The sequence below is a fragment of the Scyliorhinus torazame genome, chromosome 9 (assembly GCF_047496885.1).
Source record: "Scyliorhinus torazame isolate Kashiwa2021f chromosome 9, sScyTor2.1, whole genome shotgun sequence".
Taxonomy (NCBI): Eukaryota; Metazoa; Chordata; class Chondrichthyes; order Carcharhiniformes; family Scyliorhinidae; genus Scyliorhinus; species Scyliorhinus torazame.
In genome coordinates, this window is record NC_092715.1 from 62,062,201 (window position 1) to 62,080,763 (window position 18,563).

At 45.5% G+C, this 18,563-nt stretch overlaps 1 protein-coding gene across 1 annotated transcript in view; it reads right to left on the reverse strand.

The window, feature by feature from the left end:
• Nucleotides 1-18,563, reverse strand: part of scamp1 (secretory carrier membrane protein 1) — an 87,250-nt gene that overhangs the window by 53,284 nt on the left and 15,403 nt on the right. The window lies entirely within an intron of this gene.

The window sequence follows — 18,563 nt, forward strand, 5'->3', positions numbered from 1 at the left end:
GTTCTCTCCGTGTCTGCGTGGGTTTTCTCCGGGTGCTCCGGTTTCCTCCCACAGTCCAAAGATGTGCAGGTTAGGTGGATTGGCCATGCTAAATTGCCCTTAGTGTCCAAAAAAATAAGGTTAGGTGGGGTTACTGGGATAGGGTGGAGCTTAAGTGGCGTGCTTGTTCCAAGGGCAGATGTAGATTCGATGGGCAGAATGGCCACCTTCTGCACTGTAAATTCTATGATTATCAAAATTAAAATGTTATTTTGGGAGTAGATGATGCACTTCAGTCCCTGTGGCACCAATATATCGTGGAAGGCTTCAACTATACTGGTGGGCACCATGTACTCCCACTCCTGGGATACTCCAGCGCAGAACACAGAGGAGAGGCAGCCAATCAGGTCCAACAACCCCTTCAATGACCTGCTGCCGTTATTTATTTATGGCCATTTGGCCAGGCCCAGGAACAGTGTGGCACCCTCTCAGTACTGCGTGGTAGCATCGACTAAATCTTAGATTCAAGTATCTGAACGGAGTTACAGGTGACATTAATGCTCCTTTATATGTGCAGAAACGGATACAATGAGTAGACCAACTGCAGACACTAAACATTTAACAGATTCCCTTTTCTTCAACTGAATGACTTTTAAATTACATTCTAAACAAAGCAAAATAAAATGATTTTCCATAATTCTTTATAAAGGGTCTCCATTTGGGCCCCCAATAATCTTTTGGGGCAAGCACCCATTTTCATCAAACAACCAGATAACTGACGACTTACACTAATTAATTCGATCTTGGAGACTTTCTTTTTCCTTTAACATTTGTTTCAGGCTAGCAAGGTCAATCTTTAAATCTATTTTCACTATACACTTCTGCTGATGAACATGATCCTACAAGGAATGATTATCTAAACAACATTCAATTGGAAAACTGGTTTCAATACACTGCTTGTACAGAATCTTCTCCAAAATCTATGAAAATAGAATCTCTGATCCACTGCTTCCACAAGAGCCTATGCGTCTGCAACTAAAGCACTATTAACCCCTTTTGTTTTGCAAGCTTCCCAGGCTAAATGGGCAACATTTCCCATTTTCACCCACCAAAAACCCACTGCACCCGAATACCCAAACCAGAAGACAGGAATGAAAAAAAATTAACTAATTTCATCTTCTTTAGGTTGCTCGAGAATAGAACTTGCACATTCATTTGTCCATATTTAATTTGTTAAAAAGTTGCACTTATGACACCACATTTAGATGGATTGGCCATGATAAATTGCCCCTTAAGGTGTCCAAAAGGTTGGGTGGACTAATGGGGACAGGGTGCTCTTTCAGACGGCTGGGCCAAACAGTCTCCTTCTGCACTGTAGGGATTCTATGATCTCATTCCAATCAGGTTCACAGGAGGGCAATGTGCAGGTCAGGGAGTTCACATCTTTGTGAGAACGGAAAATCCAATCTCACATGAAGGCCATCATGAAGAGCAATAGCAACAAAATGCTTGTTTTAGTCAACACTGGATACTCCTCGGAGATGCTACCCACAATACTACCAACCTCAGACTTGTGGCGTGTACCGTCAGGTGGAGCAGCACAATCTCTCCATTTGGAGCCAGCTGCAAGTTAATAACTGACTTTTGGGTCTCAAACAAAAGGGATTTTTGGCCCACCTCTTCTTTCAAAATCTGAAACTTCTCTGGAGAGTAGCGACAAAAATTGTTGATCAGCACAGCCAGATGCGACTGAATAAGGCTTGCCAGTCCCCTTATTAACAGTTTTCTTTGATGTGCTGTGGCAGTGGGGAACGTGTAGTCGCATTGTTTTTGTACTTTCAATGACTTTGGAAAGCATCTACCTATTCAGTGTCGAAAGCATCATCTGACCCTTGCAATTCGAGGTTCAGTTTATTTAGAATTGAAAAGATTTCTGCAAAAGACCGCTAGCATCCAACATTCATCAACAAATGAATAAGGCAGGAGGAAAACGTGGATTTCATACCTCAGCTCGTAAACTCTGCCAAGCACCTGACCCCTTGACAGCTAACGTACGTGTGTGTAGAACAATAAAAGTGTCTGTGCTCAGCCCCCAGAATCAGAAGACAGAGCCTTGAAAGCCTAGTAATGAGTGTGCAGCGTTTAATGAAATTTACGACTTTAGGTCAGCACGATGGTGCAGTGGTTATCACTGCTGCTCCACAACGTCAAGGACCCGAGTTTGATCACAGCCCTGAGTCACTGCCCGTGGAGTTTGCACATTCTCCGTGTGGGGTCTCACCCCCACAACCCAAAGGTGCGCAGGTTAGGTGGATTGGCCATGTTAATCGCCTCTAATTGGAAAAATAAAAAAAGAAATTCACGACTTGCACGATTCCTTTCAACACTACTTTCAGATCAGGTGGGAATTCCTTTTGATGCCAATGCCTCACCATGAATAATGCATTGATCCAAACAAAGTCCTGACCAGCCACCCACCCCCGATCCTCATCATCCTCTGCCATTTTTCCCAGTCATTTTGGCTGCCCCATTTCAGATTCCTCTGCGATTCACCTAATCGAGTCCGCACTTGCCAATTCAACGCACAAAGATGGGTGCCAGTCGTGCTGCTTGGCAATGATTTAGATTTGTCATGTGTACCGAGGTGCAGTGAAAAATATTGTTCGGATTACAGTCCAGGCAGATTGTTCCATACATGAAAAACATAGGACAGAAGATGAATGCACAATGTAAATACTAGACATCGGGTGAAGCATACAGACTGTAGTGCTACACAGTAGAGAAGATGAGTGGAGAGATCAGTTCAGTCCATAAGATATGTCATTCATGAGTCTGGAAATGTCAAGCAGTACAGCAAATCCTCAACAAATTAATTATCCCCAAACATACTTAAGATTAACTAGCAAGGTTGCACAATCAAAGATCTGTACTTTCATCCAGTTTTATGGAGATCTCATGTCCTAACTTTAAACGAGAAATAAGCAGTTCTTTTTTTTTTTTAAATAAACATTTTATTGAGGTACTTTTGGTATAGTAACAACAAAATAAATATACATGAAACCATAAACATAGTGCAAAAACCATTTACCTCTTGTACAGGTCCCACCCTTATTGACCCCCTATTCTAATCTAAACTACTCTTCCCGCCCATCTGCTGACGATTAATTTCCCACAAAGTAGTCGACGAACGGTTGCCACCTCCGGGAGAACCCCAACAGTGACCCTCTCAAAGCAAACTTGATTTTCTCCAAACAGACAAAGCTAGCCATGTCCGACAGCCAGGTTTCCGACTTTGGGGGCTTTGAGTCCCTCCATGCCAATAGTATCCGTCTCCGGGCTACCAGGGAAGCAAAGGCCAGAACATCTGCCTCTTTATCCTCCTGGATTCCCGGGTCATCCGATACCCCAAAAATCGCCACCTCTGGACTCAGCGCCACCCTTGTTTTTAACACCGTGGACATGACGTCCGCAAGCCTCTGCCAAAATCCCCTAAGCTTTGGACATGTCCAAAACATGTGGACATGGTTCGCCGGTCCTCGCGCACATTTTGCGCACCTGTCCTCCACCCCAAAGAATCTGCTCATCCGGGCCACTGTCATGTGAGCCCGGTGAACAACCTTTAATTGTATCAGGCTGAACCTGGCACATGTTGTGGACGCGTTGACTCTACTCAACGCGTCTGCCCATAGACCATCCTCTATCTCACCTCCCAGCTTCTCCTCCCACTTGCGCTTCAGCTCCTCGGTCTGCGTCTCTTCCGACCCCATAAGCTCCTGATAAATGTCCGAGACGCTCCCTCCTCCTACCCACCCTCTGGAAACTACCCTGTCCTGAATCGCCCTTAGCGGTAGGAGCGGGAAGGTTGACACCTGTTTACGTAGGAAGTCCCGCACATGCAGATACCTGAATTCGTTTCCCCTCGCCAACCCAAACTTTTCCTCCAAAGCCCTCGTACTCGGAAAGCTCCCCTCTATGAACATATCCCCCATCCTCTCAATCCCCGCTCTCCGCCATAACTGGAACCCCCCGCCCATACTCCCCGGGGCAAACCGGTGATTATCACAGATTGGGGCCCAGGTCGATGCTCCCACATGCCGCCTCCACTGGCCCCAAACACTCAGGGGCGCCGCCACCACCACTGGACTGTGGAGTACCGTGCCAGCCGGAATGGCAGAGGCGCCAATTACCAACGCCCCCAAACTGGTGCCCTTACATGAAGCCGCTTCCATGCGCACCCATGCCGACTCCTCCCCCACCACCCACTTCCCGATCATGGGTATATTAGCCGCCCAGTAATCGTTGCTAAAATTTGACACCGCCAGCCCGCCCTCTCCCCGACTCCACTCAAGCATTACCTTCCTTAGTCACGGGGTCTTGCCCGCCCAGACGAAGCCAGTCTGTTGACCCGTTTAAAAAAGTACCGTGGAATAAAGATGGGGAGACACTGAAATACAAATAGGAATCTCTGGATGACTGTCACCTTCACCGTTTGCACCCTCCCAGCCAGAGACAATGGAAGCGCGTCCCATCTCTGAAAATCGGCCTTCATTTGGTCCACCAGCCGGGCCAGATTCAATTTATGCAGCCGGTCCCATTCCTGCGCCACTTGGATGCCTAGGTACCTAAAGCTGCCCTCTACTAACCGAAACGGCAGCTCTCCCAGTCGCCGCTCCTGTCCCCTCGCCTGGATCACAAACATCTCACTCTTTCCCATATTAAGCTTATACCCCGAAAACCGGCCAAATTCCCCATGACTCCTGATTTCTTCCATCCTCTCTATTAGGTCCGAAATGTACAGAAGCAGGTCATCCGCATAAGAGCGAAACTCTGTGCTCCGCTCCATCCCCCCGGACCAGTCCTCTCCAGCCAGCGCAAACAACAATGGGGAGAGGGGGCATCCCTGTCTTGGCCCCTGGTGCAGTCTAAAATAGTCCGATGTTGTCCTATTCGTCCGTACACTTGCCACAGGAGCCTGATATAGTAACCGGACCCAGTTAATAAAGCCTCACCCGAATCCGAACCGTCCCAGTATCTCCCACAGATAGTCCCATTCTATCCGATCAAAAGCCTTTTATGCATCCATTGCGATCACTACCTCCACCTCCCTACCTTCCGGGGACATCATGATCACATTTAACAGCCTTCTGACATTGGCCATCAACTGCCTGCCCTTAACAAACCCTGTCTTCTAGGGCCCTGCTAGCCATGTCTAATGCTGCATGGAGAATCAATTTGGACACAGGACCCCAGCCCTCTGGCCCCTCCCCCACAGACACTGGACCCCAGCCCTGGCCCCTCCCCCACAGAGGCGAAATTCCCCAAACCCCTCACTCAGCCACTCATTCACCCGCTGCGTCTTCTCCCAGACCCGGCTGAGTTTAGCCATCCGGTTACATTTTTTCTTTAACTATGTGGTAAACTGCCATGCAAGAGGCTAATTGTACTTTGTCATTCAATGTTACATTTCTGCTCAGGACTTCAGCGGATCTCAGTTCTTGCTGCATCTTTTTTTGTTCTCCAGCTTCCATGCTTAAGTCTTCAAATGCCTTTGCAGTTTAGAGGGTTTTAAACTTTCATTCGCCAGTACTTCCGTGCACATAACACATATGGGCTTTGTATCCTGATTTGCATTGGCTGGGACTAGTGGAATACCACAGGATCTGTGCTAGGATCCCAACTGTTCTCATTATATATTAATGATTTGGACAAGGGAACTAAATGTATTATCACCAAATTTGCAAATGATACATAGTGGGAGGGTGAGCTGTGAGGCAGAGAAGCTTCAGCAGGATTTGGACATGTCGAGTGGGCACATGCATGGCAGATGGAGTATAACGTGGATGAGTGAAACTAGACATGCAGGACAGCAGTCAGTAAAGGCAGCAAATGGTATGTTGACCTTCATAGCGTGAGGATTAGAGTGTAGGAACAGAGATGTTTTACTGCAATTGTAAAGGGCATTGGTAAGGCCACACCTGGAGTATTATTTTTATTTTACTAAATTTTAATAGATCTGTCTGAAAAGTCAGTTGGGCCTCGAACTCTGATCTGAACAAAGATGTTTCAGTTTGGTCCTGAAAGGTTCTCTCGCCAAAGACTCTGCAGAGAGAAATGTAAATACCTGGTTGTTAACTTCATTCGCGAGTGGTACTTGAATTAATTAGAATATAACGGCAGGTTTAGGATGTTAGTTAGTTTTCTCTTTCATTTAAGAATTGTAATTATACAGTTAATGTGGTTAATTCTGCGTTTAAATTAAAGTTTTTTTTTTTTAAAACACAAAATATACCAATGGGTATCATCCTTGTGGTGCAATGACATTTCCTACAAATTACAAATAATTTGGGTTCTCGACCGGGATCTTAAGCTACAAGTTAGCGGGCAGCATGGTGGTGCAGTGCTTAGCACTGCTGCCTCACAGTGCTGAAGACCTGGGTCACTGTCCATGTGGAGTTTGCACATTCTCCCCATGTCTGCGTGGGTTTCATCCCCACAACCCAAAGATGTGCAGGGTAGGTAGATTGGTCACGCTAAATTACCTCTTAATTGGAAAAAATAATTGGGTACTCTAGATTTATTTTTTAAAAGTTGCAATTTAAAAGATGTTGAATAACCATTTTGAAGGGAAAAATAATTCTTGGCAGGATCACAAGTGGAGGTACTATGTCAGGGATGGATCGACTCAGAGCTAACACTCAAACCTGCACTTGAAATTCCACTCCAGAATTTTGAACATGTTATCTAGGCTAACAGCCTAGTGCAGCACCAAGGCAATGATGCACTGTCGGAGATGCCCTCTTTCGAGTGAAATGTAAAACAGAGACTATCACCTGCAGCACAGTAGCATTGTGGATAGCACAATTGCTTCACAGCTCCAGGGTCCCAGGTTCGATTCCGGCTTGGGTTGTTGCTAACTTTTGGTTGGCCCTTAATTCGTAATTTGCTCTGTTTGTTTAACCTTTGCTCTAGAGTCGCCAGGTATCTTTATACCGCCACGAGGTTCAAGTAATGATCAATAACTCAACACACCAATTAGTAAGATTCAAATCAAAACACATTTATTTTACACAGTAAATCGCTACTCATGCATAAACTTTAACGATTCCGAATGTCCTGTTCTGTGCTTTTTCTAAAATGTGGCGGAGCAATGGGGCTGAAGGGAGGGGTTTTCCGTCTGCAGAAACAAATCCTCTTGCTTTCCACAGGGGTAGGAATTCTGTACGGCTATTGCAGACATAGAGGCTGTCCAAGTATATGTCTGCTGGGCTAGGGAAGGAATTTGGGTGGTCCACAATGTACGCAACGGCTGCTAGGATTGTGATGGGGTTTAGTCCGGTTATGTAGGAAAAATACTGAACTGCCCAGAAAACTGCGAGCAGGTGCTTTTCACAGGCCGAAAATCCCTGCTCCACAGGATCAAAAACTCTGGAGGCGTAAGTCACGGGTCTTAACTGTTCGTGCCGTTCCTGGAGGAGCACGGCCGAAAGGGTGCGGTATCTCTATAGCGTAGGGGGAAAGTGGGTCTGGAACCTGTAATGCGGGGGCTGTAATGAGGGCTCTTTTCAAAGCATCCACAGCATCCGTATGCTGCGGAAGCCATTCCCAAGGGGGTCCTTTCTTTAGGAGTTCCGAGGAGTGCTGCCTTGCTGGCGAAACCGTCAATGTGGTTTTGGCAGTAGCCAACCAGTCCTAAAAACGACCGGAGTGCTGAAACGTTCTGGGGAAGGGGCAATTTAACAATCGAGTCAATCCTTTTGTGCTCGATGTCGCGTTCACCGTGCGTGATAATCGTACCCAAATATATCACTTTGTTTTCCAAAATCTGGGCCTTTTTGGGGTTTACTTTACAACCAATTTTCTGTAGGAGTTCGGACAGAAGCTCGATGTGCTCTGCCTTGGTGTCTGTCTGCAGTAATAGGTTGTCCACATACTGGACCAGACATTCAGGGCGAGAAAATTGACAAACCATTTGCCAGCTGTCGGTGGAAAATGGAGGGAGTGTGTGGAATCCTTGTGGAAGGCACGTCCACGTGTACTGCTGATTTTTAAAAGTGAAGGCAAATTTGTATTGGCACGCTTTTGCCAATGGAATGGACCAGAATCCATTACAGACACCCAAAACCGTAAAGTATTGAGAGTTTAGTCCCTGTTTGAGCATGGTCTCGGGACTTGTGGGTACCGTGGGGGCTGCTACGGGGGTGACTTTGTTGAGTTCCCGGTAATCGATGATCAATTGCCATGATCCATCGGGCTTTCTCACTGGCCAGATCGGGGCATTATTAGTGGAGGCTACGGATCGGAGTACGCCCTGCTCTAATAAGCTGTCGATAACTTTTGCGATTTCTCCCTCTGCCTCTTGGGGAAATCAGTATAGCTTTTGGGGTCTAGGGTCAGGTCCTGTGATTTGAACGGAACCAGTCATCCGGCCACAATCGTGTTTGTGGGTCGCGAATGCTGTCCTGTGCTTCTGCAGAACTGCCCTAACCTGCTTGTCTGTGCTAATCGTGGTCGGGTCAAACCAAAATTCGCCGACTGCGCTAATCTGGTTTCCATATTCGCCTATTGTGAGCGTTGCGGGGGCTCTTGCGGATTTTGCCATTCTCTAAACACATTGGTTGACTGGATCGAAGGATAGGTTGTGAGAATTCATAAAATCGATGCCCAAAATGTCTTCTGCTGTGTGGGGTAGATCGACTAAAACTATGGGGTGCTTGATGGTGATGTTGGCGATTTGAATGGGTACAGGGGCTGCGATGTGTCCCTGTTGGAAGTGGCCTGTAAAGCCGCCGAGGGTGATTGTGGCTGTAGTGGGCCACGCGTCTTTCTGGAATATGGTGGAGGAATTTATTGTGGTGCGGGACCCTCCTGTGTCCCAGAGAACTCGATGGGCTGTCCCCGTACTTTTGCTGCAACTACTGGTCGGCCGGACCTATCCCAAAGGGTGTCGCAGACCCAACTGGGGGAGCCGGAACACCGTCAGACCGTTCCGTTCAGGTCCGTCTGGTCTGAACTGGTGCTCACACTATGTATGAGCTCTGTCCTATTCTTATTCAGAGTGCCTGCCTGCTGGGCTCTCTGTGGGGATTACTGGATTCATTGGTGCCTGAACTATCTGCTGTGGGGGGTTGGGGCACTATTCTCTTCTGGGGCTTTCCTTGCGCACATGTTCCCTGAACAGATCTATGCGCGGTCTCATTTAATTCTTCCCAATCAGGGCCGTCTTCCTCATCTAACTGGGATCCAAAGGTACTCTGGAATCCTTTCTGAACTGAAAGTAAAGACTACAGTTCTGCAATCTGCTTCCGGCACTTTGCGTGATCTAGCTCTGTCTGTGCTCCGTGGTGGTAGTATGGAGTGCTCGTAATGCTGCTTTCAGGTCGCGACACTGCCTTTGCAATGCCTCTACCTGTTTCTCCGCTTCCTCTCTTACCAGGACTGCACGGTGCGTGTCCTGATAGGCCTTTTCGTACTGTGTCTGGAAGCTGCTTAGGTGTGCCAGACAAGACTGGTGTGCCCTCTTGGCATCATTCACCTCTCCGTCCTTTGCCGTTAACTTCCTTCTTAATTCTAGGTTCTCTTTCTCCATCTCGCTCACATCGACCTTACTCATTCGATGTGCCTCCTCTATCTCTCTGCGGAGCGTCTGAACGACCTCCTCTGTGCCTCGCAATTGTGCCAAACAGGACACTATTGCCATCGGCTTGCGAGCTTTTCCCAAGCTTTTCTTATGGATTTCGCTCAGGTTCTCCCACCAAGTATGTCCTATACTCCCGGGACCCGTTTCCTCATTGTCACACAATATTCACTCCAAAGGGGCCATCCTTTCCCTTTGAGGTACTTTCTGATTTCCTCTTCTTAAACAGGACACTGTCCTATTCTACTGCTGGTCGCTGCGACCACGAACTCTTCGGGGTTCATGAGGCATTGCATTGCCTGCATTGCCATCTTGCCTCTCTGAATTCTTCTCTTAAAATTTGGAACAAGGGGTATTAAGGCGGTGCTGTAATTACGGGTACGGCTTTCGCTATTTTCCGGAATACAAACTCCCGACAGTTTTGTTGCAACAAAAATCTATCAGTTTACATTATAGCCCTGTTAGTTACGCATGCATTAACACACTTCCAAATTATGAGGATTGATCAGAACTGCCTGAACACTTGTGGTTTTTCTGTTCCCAATTGGATTTCGAATTCAAATTTTTGGGTTCTCCTGGAGTGGTTAAGCCACTTCTAGATCGGGTCCCGTCAGGATGACGCCAGTAATATGTTGCTAACTTTTGGTTGGCTCTTAATTCGTAATTTGCTCTGTTTGTTTAACCTTTGCTCTAGAGTCGCCAGGTATCATTATGATACCACCACGAGGTTCAAGTTCAAGTAATGATCAATAACTCAACACACCAATTAGTAAGATTCAAATCAATATACATTTATTATACACAGTAAATCGCTACTCATGCACAAACTCTACTTTCTAGGCTATTTCTATCACTAACAGGCCTATACTTAGCTTCGGACTGGCCAGGGTCAGGGGAACAAATGGCCTTTCGTTCGGGTTCTGAGTCTGCGGGATTCAAAAGCTGGCATGGACTGGTAGCTAGGAGCGCCTATCTCGTAGCGAGCGTTGACTTGAGACTTATTTTCTTGGAGTCAGCCGGACAGTTCACTCTCAGGGGTTGCTTCGCATTGCTGAGTGACCCGGTCAAGAAGAACGATTTGAACTTGGGGGCTTTACTTTATAGTCCCCAGGGGCTTCCCACCCTTCGGCGGGGACCCCGTACCTGGTTCCAAGTGATTGGACTACTTTCCAATCACTTGGGTCGATTTCTCCAATGCTGGAGGGGTTCCCTGATCCCTGGGAGGTCCCCAAGTGTCCGTTGGCCTTCCTTTGTCTTGGCTCCTGCTGGCACCAAGGAGTCTGGCTTGGCATTATTTACCTTAACTGTTGCCATTGTGCCTGGGAATCGCACATTACTACGTAGATGGCTGCTACATTACTATGCAGATGGCTGCTGGTTTCAGTGCTGTCTGGTTCCTTAAAGGTCTCAATACACATGATTTCTGTATTTGCTAGTCTTTGCCTGTGTTGGCTGAATTTCCCTTCAGCCTTTGCGGTTCTCCATTTTAAGTTGGGAAGTGGCCAATTCAGGTGGCTACAGGGTCACTATCTGTGCGGAGTCTGCACGTTCTCCCAGTGTGTGCGTGGGTTTCCTCCGGGTGCTCCGGTTTCCTCCCACAGTCCAAAGATGTGCAGGTTAGGTGGGTTGGCCATGATAAATTGCCCTTAAGTGTCCAAAATTGCCCTTAGTGTTGGGTGGAGTTACTGGGTTATGGGGATAGGGCGGAGGTGTTGACCTTGGGTCGGGTGCTCTTTCCAAGAGGCGGTGCAGACTCGACGGGCCGAATGGCCTCCTTCTGCACTGTAAATTCTATGAAACTCCTTTCAGGTGAATGCCAAAAGATCCAACAGCATCATTTGAAGAACAGCAGGGGATTGTGTCCGGGTCAATATTTATCAGTCTACCCACATCACGAAAACGGATATTCTGGTCATTAGCAAACTGCTGTTTGAAAGTACCGGTGTGCAAGTTAGCTGTAACCCACTTTATATTGCTCCCAAGTTGTCATTATTCTTGTATGAAATTTGATAGCAAGTGTCAGCAGGGGGAATGATAGATAACAGCTTTGAAGATAATAGACATTAAAAAAATCAGGACAGCAGCAGGCATTCTGCTGCCAATTTGATCAGTGGTAGAATGTATAGCGAACTGTATACACTTTGTTTTTGTACAAGGTTATTGACCAAATTGTAACTGTATGAAATTTCAACCATTCATTTACAAAGCACAATAATTGTCTTTCAGCATAAGGTTCTGAAAATAATGGATTACATATCCATTTACCACAAGGGGCTAAGGAAATAAAATCTGTGAGGACAGTACCAATGTCCTTACGATGGAGAACAAGAAATGGTTTCTGAGACTCACGGGTGAATAGCAATCAATGATTGAAAGAGTGTGGTAGCTGTGAAAGTAGCTGGCTTATTCAGTAAAAGGACACCAATTGTTTAGACAAATATAGTGACTGTAAAATCTGTGAAACAAAAGTTGTGAACAGCGCTGTCACAGTGTTAACAAAAGGATATGTAGGGAAGATCTCCACCCAGACAGGGTATTATGCTATGGTCTTAACATGGTATAATTCGAAGTTGGAACATTGATTCCCTTGGCTTTAAATGGAAATGGGCATTAAGATCGGGATCCCCTGCGATTGCAGTGATTACTTCCTTAACAAGAGATCAAGTACCCAATAGTAATTACTCCTTATAGAAAATAAAATGCCTGAGCAGCAAGACTATGGCCCATATTTTCACCAAGTCAGATGGACTCTAGAGGCTGGATCTGGAGGATTCTCATCCAATTTCATGAAGTATAAAAGTGAGTGTATGTAGTGCACACCGCATTACCGACCGGTTTGGCCCCATTGTGGAATAAGCAGCTTGGCCCCTCTGCAAAGCATTAGCTAATGATAGATAATTAAGTAATTAAGTGTAAAACATTTATGGATGGCATATGATATATGTCAAGGTTGTAGAATGCAGAAGCTCTTGGATACCACTGTGATCCAGGGTAGTAATAAAGACCCTTCGCCCCATCGAGTCTGCACCACAGCATGAAAGGCATCTGATCTTCCAATCCTAATCCCATTTGTCAGCACTTGGCCCAGAACCTCAAAATGTTACGGCATGGCAAGTACTCATCCAGGTACTTTTAAAAAGGATGTGAGGCAACCTCTACCACCCTCGCAGGCAGTGCTCGAGACCATCACCACCCTATGGGTAAAAAAGGTTTTCCTCAAACCGCCCCGAACCTCCCACCCTTTACCTTGAATTTGTGTCCCCTCGTAACCGACTCTTCAACCACAGGGAACCAGCTGTTCCCTATCCACCCTGTCCATGCCCCTCAATCTTGTACACCCCTCTTCTTTGCTCCAGCGAATACAACCCAAGCCAATCCAACCTCTTTCATAACTAAAAATGTTCCATCCCAGGCAACATTCTGGTGAATCCTCTCTGCACCCGCTCCAGTGAAATCACATCCTTCCTATAATGTGGCGACCAGAATTGCACACAGTGCTCCAGCTGTGGCCTCACCAATGTTCTTTCCAGCTCCAATATGACTTCCTTGCTTTTGTAATCTGTGCCACGATTGATAAGGGCAAGTGTACCATATGCCTTTTTCATCACCCTATTAACCTGCCCTTTTGCCTTCAGAGATGAACAAACACACCAAGGTCTCTTTGTTCCTCAGGATTACCCAATGTGGTGTCATTCATTGAATATTTCCTTGTCAAATTGCTCCTTCCAAAGTGGTAAACCTCACTTTTCAGGATTAAATTCCATCTGCCACTTTTCTGCCCATTTGGCCATCCCGTCAATATCTTCCTGTAACTCAGCCTCACTTAACCTCCGACCTACCTTGGTGGCATCAGAGTAATTTATACAAATGATAAATAATAGGAAACCCAGCACAGATCCCTGTGGTACACTACTGGATACTGGCTTCTAGTCACAAAAGCAGCCGTATGTCATCATCCTCTGTTTCCTCAGTCAGCTTTGAATCCACTTATCAAGTTCCCCTATAATCCATGTGCATTTGCCTTCTTTACAAGTCTCCCATGGGGGACCTTGTCAAATGCTTTGCTGAAATCCATGTAATGTGTCTATTTCCTTGTCCACAACAAACTTAAATTGTAACATCTTGTGGTCACTATCACTAAAAAGCACCCCCACCATCACAACCACCACCTGTCTGGCCTCATTCCCCAGAATGAGGTCCAGCATGGCACCATCCCTTGTTGGACCACACCCTCACCATCACAACCACCACCTGTCTGGCTTCATTCCCCAGAATGAGGTCCAGCATGGCACCATCCCTTGTTGGACCACACCCCCACCATCACAACCACCACCTGTCTGGCTTCATTCCCCAGAATGAGGTCCAGCATTGCACCATCCCTTGTTGGACCCTCCATGTGGAGCGAAAAAGTTATATTGTATATACTTTACAAACTCTGCTCCATCCAAGCCCTAAACACAATGACTATTGCAGTTAACGCTATCCCAGTTAATGTTGGGAAATTTGAAATCATCCACTATAATTAACCTATTATTATTTTTTTTACACACTTCTGCAAATTGCACACATATTTGCTCCTCAATTTCCCGCTGACTATCTTGGGGGTCTATAATAAACACCTAGCAATGTGGCTTCCCCATTTTTATTCCCAAGTTCCACCACAAAGCTTCATTTAACGCCACCCCCAAGATATATCTCTCCTTACTGCAATAATTGACTTAACTAATAGTACAATGTCTCCTCTTCTTTTGCCCCCCTCCCCTGGTCCTCCTGAAGATTCTGCATTCTGAACTAACAATTAACACAGATAGAAGATTGGCTGGCTGTGCATAAATGGGTCTTTGTCTGGTTGGCAGGATGTGATGAGTGGAATCCCACAGGGGTCAGTTCTGTGGACCTGAACTTTTTACAATTTATGATAACCATCTTGAGTTTTGAAGCTCAGCCAAACATTCATAACAAATCTATTTAGAGAAAGAAACAACTGGCATTTCTGTTAATCATTCCTCTGTGATCTGAATGATTGCTTGGTTGAGCTCCAAGAATCTTGCCCATGTGCTCAAAGTCGACAGCTTTAAGTTAACAAAAAAGTATTTTAGATCCTTGATGGAAACCCCTATATTGGGGATTTTTTGCAAGTAGGACGTAGGACTTATGATAAAAATACTAGACAAAGTTAATTTATTTGAAGTCTCAATTCCTGATGTTTGAACTCTTTCAATTCCTGACATATTCTACGGACAACAACTCTTAAGATATGGATAGATACTAGCTAGCAGCATAATCACAGGCAAGTTCGGTTTAAGAAATACTGATTATCGACTTTGGCCTTTCAGAGAGCCAACATTTTTTGGCATAGGTCTGTTCTGAAGGGAAATTAAGCCCTTTTCAAATGTCAACTGGGATATTGGGCACACAATCATTACTTTCAAAAGTAGCAATTGCTGGTTTCATAGTTCAACCACTTTCATTACCTCCTGTTGAGAACAAAATAATCAATTACAAGTTCCTGACACTGAAAACTTGGCTCATAAGAATAGGATGCAAGCATAGCTTTTTCTGTATAGAGCATTTAAGTGTTAGAATCAGCGATTTTGAAATTGACATTAATGCAATTTGCCAAAGCAAGTGGCTGCTCTTTTTCAATCTGTACATTTTACGTCATGAGGTTTGTATGGACAGCATCTCTCGGCGGACAATTAATAGTCTGCTGCTTTACTATCTGGGCAAACATAATAATTAAGCAAGCTGTCAGGTTCCCATAAGTAAGCTATTTTGATTTCTAAAGAACTTGAGAGAGTGAGAGCACCAAAGTAAAGAAGAATTTAGCACTATTCTTAAAAGATGGCAAAACCACACATTGACCCACACCAACTAAATTGTCAAGTCAAAACCTCCTGAATTAGATAAACTTAATGCAACTTCCGTAGCATAAGGAAGTAATTCTAGGATTACTTAATTACTGGAAGAGTACATCACTTCATTAAATTTTTAAGTAAATCTGTAAACCACAAGATGAGCCATATTTGTTTTCAAAGCAAGAGTTAAAGAATCAAAGCTGGAGGTTACACAATATTCAAGGCATATTCACATGCTTTGTGCTGTATATCAGGGCTGTGCAATTTCTCAAGATCTCCACAGGTTTCAAAATTAGAAAAAGCTGAACAATTAATTTAGTTCTCAAGAACACATCATAACTATGCTAAATTTCCTGAAATTATTCCTGCCATTTTCATACACTGATTAAACAAACTGATCGGAACTAAATAGCGAGCTGACAGTTTCCTCCAAAGAAAAATAGGCAAACTGTACCCAAAATAATGCTCAGATTTCCATGCAAACCAATTAATAGAAGCCTGATAATCAGATCTCTCATGAATCAGTGCAGTCGAACAGTTGAATTAAAAAGGGTAACTCGACTGAGCTTGCCAGTGTTACAGGTAATATAGAAGGTAGAAAAACAAATTTCCCCTTTAGAATAAGCTATGGATCACAGGGAAAGCAGCACTCACCTCTCTTGCAACATTTATACATGCCTAGAGAGAATATCAGACCAAGCTCGAGACACAGCGTTACAGACTCTTGGCGGTTGTGGCAAGGCCTAAACAACATAACGGGCTACAAAGAGAAGCTGAGCAGTATCTCCAGCAGCAGCGCACCCATCCCCGATGAACTCAATGCATTCCATGCTCGGTTCGAGCAGGAAACCAACAATCCGCTGCCGAGTGCCCCAGCAGCCCATAACACCCATACCCATCATCACAGCTTCCAAGTCAGATCGGCTTTCCGGAAAGTGAACCCTCGGCAGGCAATGGGTCCGGACAGGATCCCTGGTCGTGCACTCAGAGCCTGCATGGACCAGCTGGCAGAGGTATTCGCGGACATCTTTAACCTGTCCCTACTCCACTCCGAGGTCCCCACCTGCTTCAAGAAGACCACCATCAAAGAAGAACCACTCAATGACTACTGCCCGGTGGCCCTGATTTCAGTCGTAATGAAGTGCTTCGAGAGGTTGGTCATGAAGCTCATCACCTCCACTCTCAGAACACCTTGATCCACTGCAATTTGCATACCGCCGTAACCAGTCCACAGCAGACGCAACCAGTCCACAGCAGACGCCATCTCCCTAGCCCCACACTCATCCCTAGACCATCTCGACAACAAGGACTCCTACATCAGACTCCTATTGATTGACTACAGCTCCGCCTTCAACACATAATCCCAACCAAGCTCATATCAAAGCTCCAAAACCTCAGACTTGGCCTCTCACTCTGCAACTGGATCCTCGACTTTCTAACGCACAGACCACAATCAGTAAGAATAAACCACACCACCTCCTCCACAATAGTCCTCAATACAGAGGTCTCACAAGGCTGCATTCTTAGCCCCCTACTATACTCCCTGGACACCTGATGGCAAAATTTGGTTCCAACTCCATCTACAAGTTTGTTGACGATACGACCATGGTGAGCCAGATCTCGAATAACGACGAGTCAGAATACAGAGGGAGATAGAGAACCTAATGGAGTGGTGCAGCGACAACAATCTATCGCTCAATATCAGCAAAACTAAAGAGCTGGTCATTGACTTCAGAAAGCAAAGTACTGTACACACCCCGGTCAGCATCAACAGGGCCGAGGTGGAGATGGTTAGCAGTTTCAAATTGCTAGGGGTACACATCTCCAAATATCTGTCCTGGCCCACCCACATCGATGCTGCCACCAAGCAAGCACGGACCTATACTTCCTCAGGAAATGAGGCATGTCCACATTAACTCTTACCAACTTTTACAGATGTGCCATAGAAAACATCCTAACGAGCTGCATCACAGCCTTGTATGGCAACTGCTCGGCCCAAGACCGCAAGAAACTTCAGAGGGTCGTGAACACAGCCCAGTCCATCACCGAACCTACCTCCCATCCATTGACTCCATCTACACCTCCTGCTGCTTGGGGAAAGCGGGCAGCAAAATCAAAGACCCCTCCCATCCGGCTTACACACTCTTCCAATGTCTTCCATTGGGCAGGGAATACAGAAGCTTGAGAACACGCACGAACAGATTGAAAAACAGCTTCTTCCCCGCTGTTACCAGACTCCTAAAGGACCCTCTTATGGACTGACTTGATTAACACTACACCCCTGTACACTTCACTTGATGCAGGTGTTCTGTAGTTACATTGTGTACCTTGTGTTGCCCTATTATGTATTTTCTTTTATTTCCTTTTCTTTTCATGTACTTATATGATTTGTTGAGCTGCTCACAGAAAAATACTTTTCACTGCACCTTGGTACACGTGACAATAAACAAATTCAAATCCAAACAGTCATTAATTTAAAATCCATCTGAACAGAATGCAAATACAGTAATTTCTCCCTCACTACATTGGACTGATATCAGAAAAAAAGACAACTTTCACTTTTGCAGAGGATCTCCAGAACCCAGAACGAGAACAAGGCTTCTTGGCTGGTCACATCATCAGGAATGCAGCTTGCAGAGGTGACCAGGACAAAGACATAGTTCCCAGAATGGTGGACAAGTGCCGAAAAAACCCAAATGACCTGACTAAATTAAGGAAGGCAAGATATTCTAACATGCCTGACAAATTTGGTGTGACTCGAGTGAATCCAATATTCCTTTTTTTTGTTTGGAAATGGTGAACAATGACCACTGTCCATCTGAGACAGAGAGACACACACACACACAAAGAGAAGGTAGTCAGAATGATGAGTCAGCAGAGCCTTATTTGTCAGCTGCATGCATGAAGAGGTTCACTGACTGAGATGCGTCAATAATCTTAATAAATAACAACCATGCCTAAGTGTTGTCAGAGGTTTTTGTGGAAATCTGCAGCAGCACTAACAGGCTAAAGTATATCAGGAGTCCGTGAAGCAGTTGAAGATTGAAACAAGATATCTGGCAGCTCCCCTACAAAGGCCATGGCCACCTACT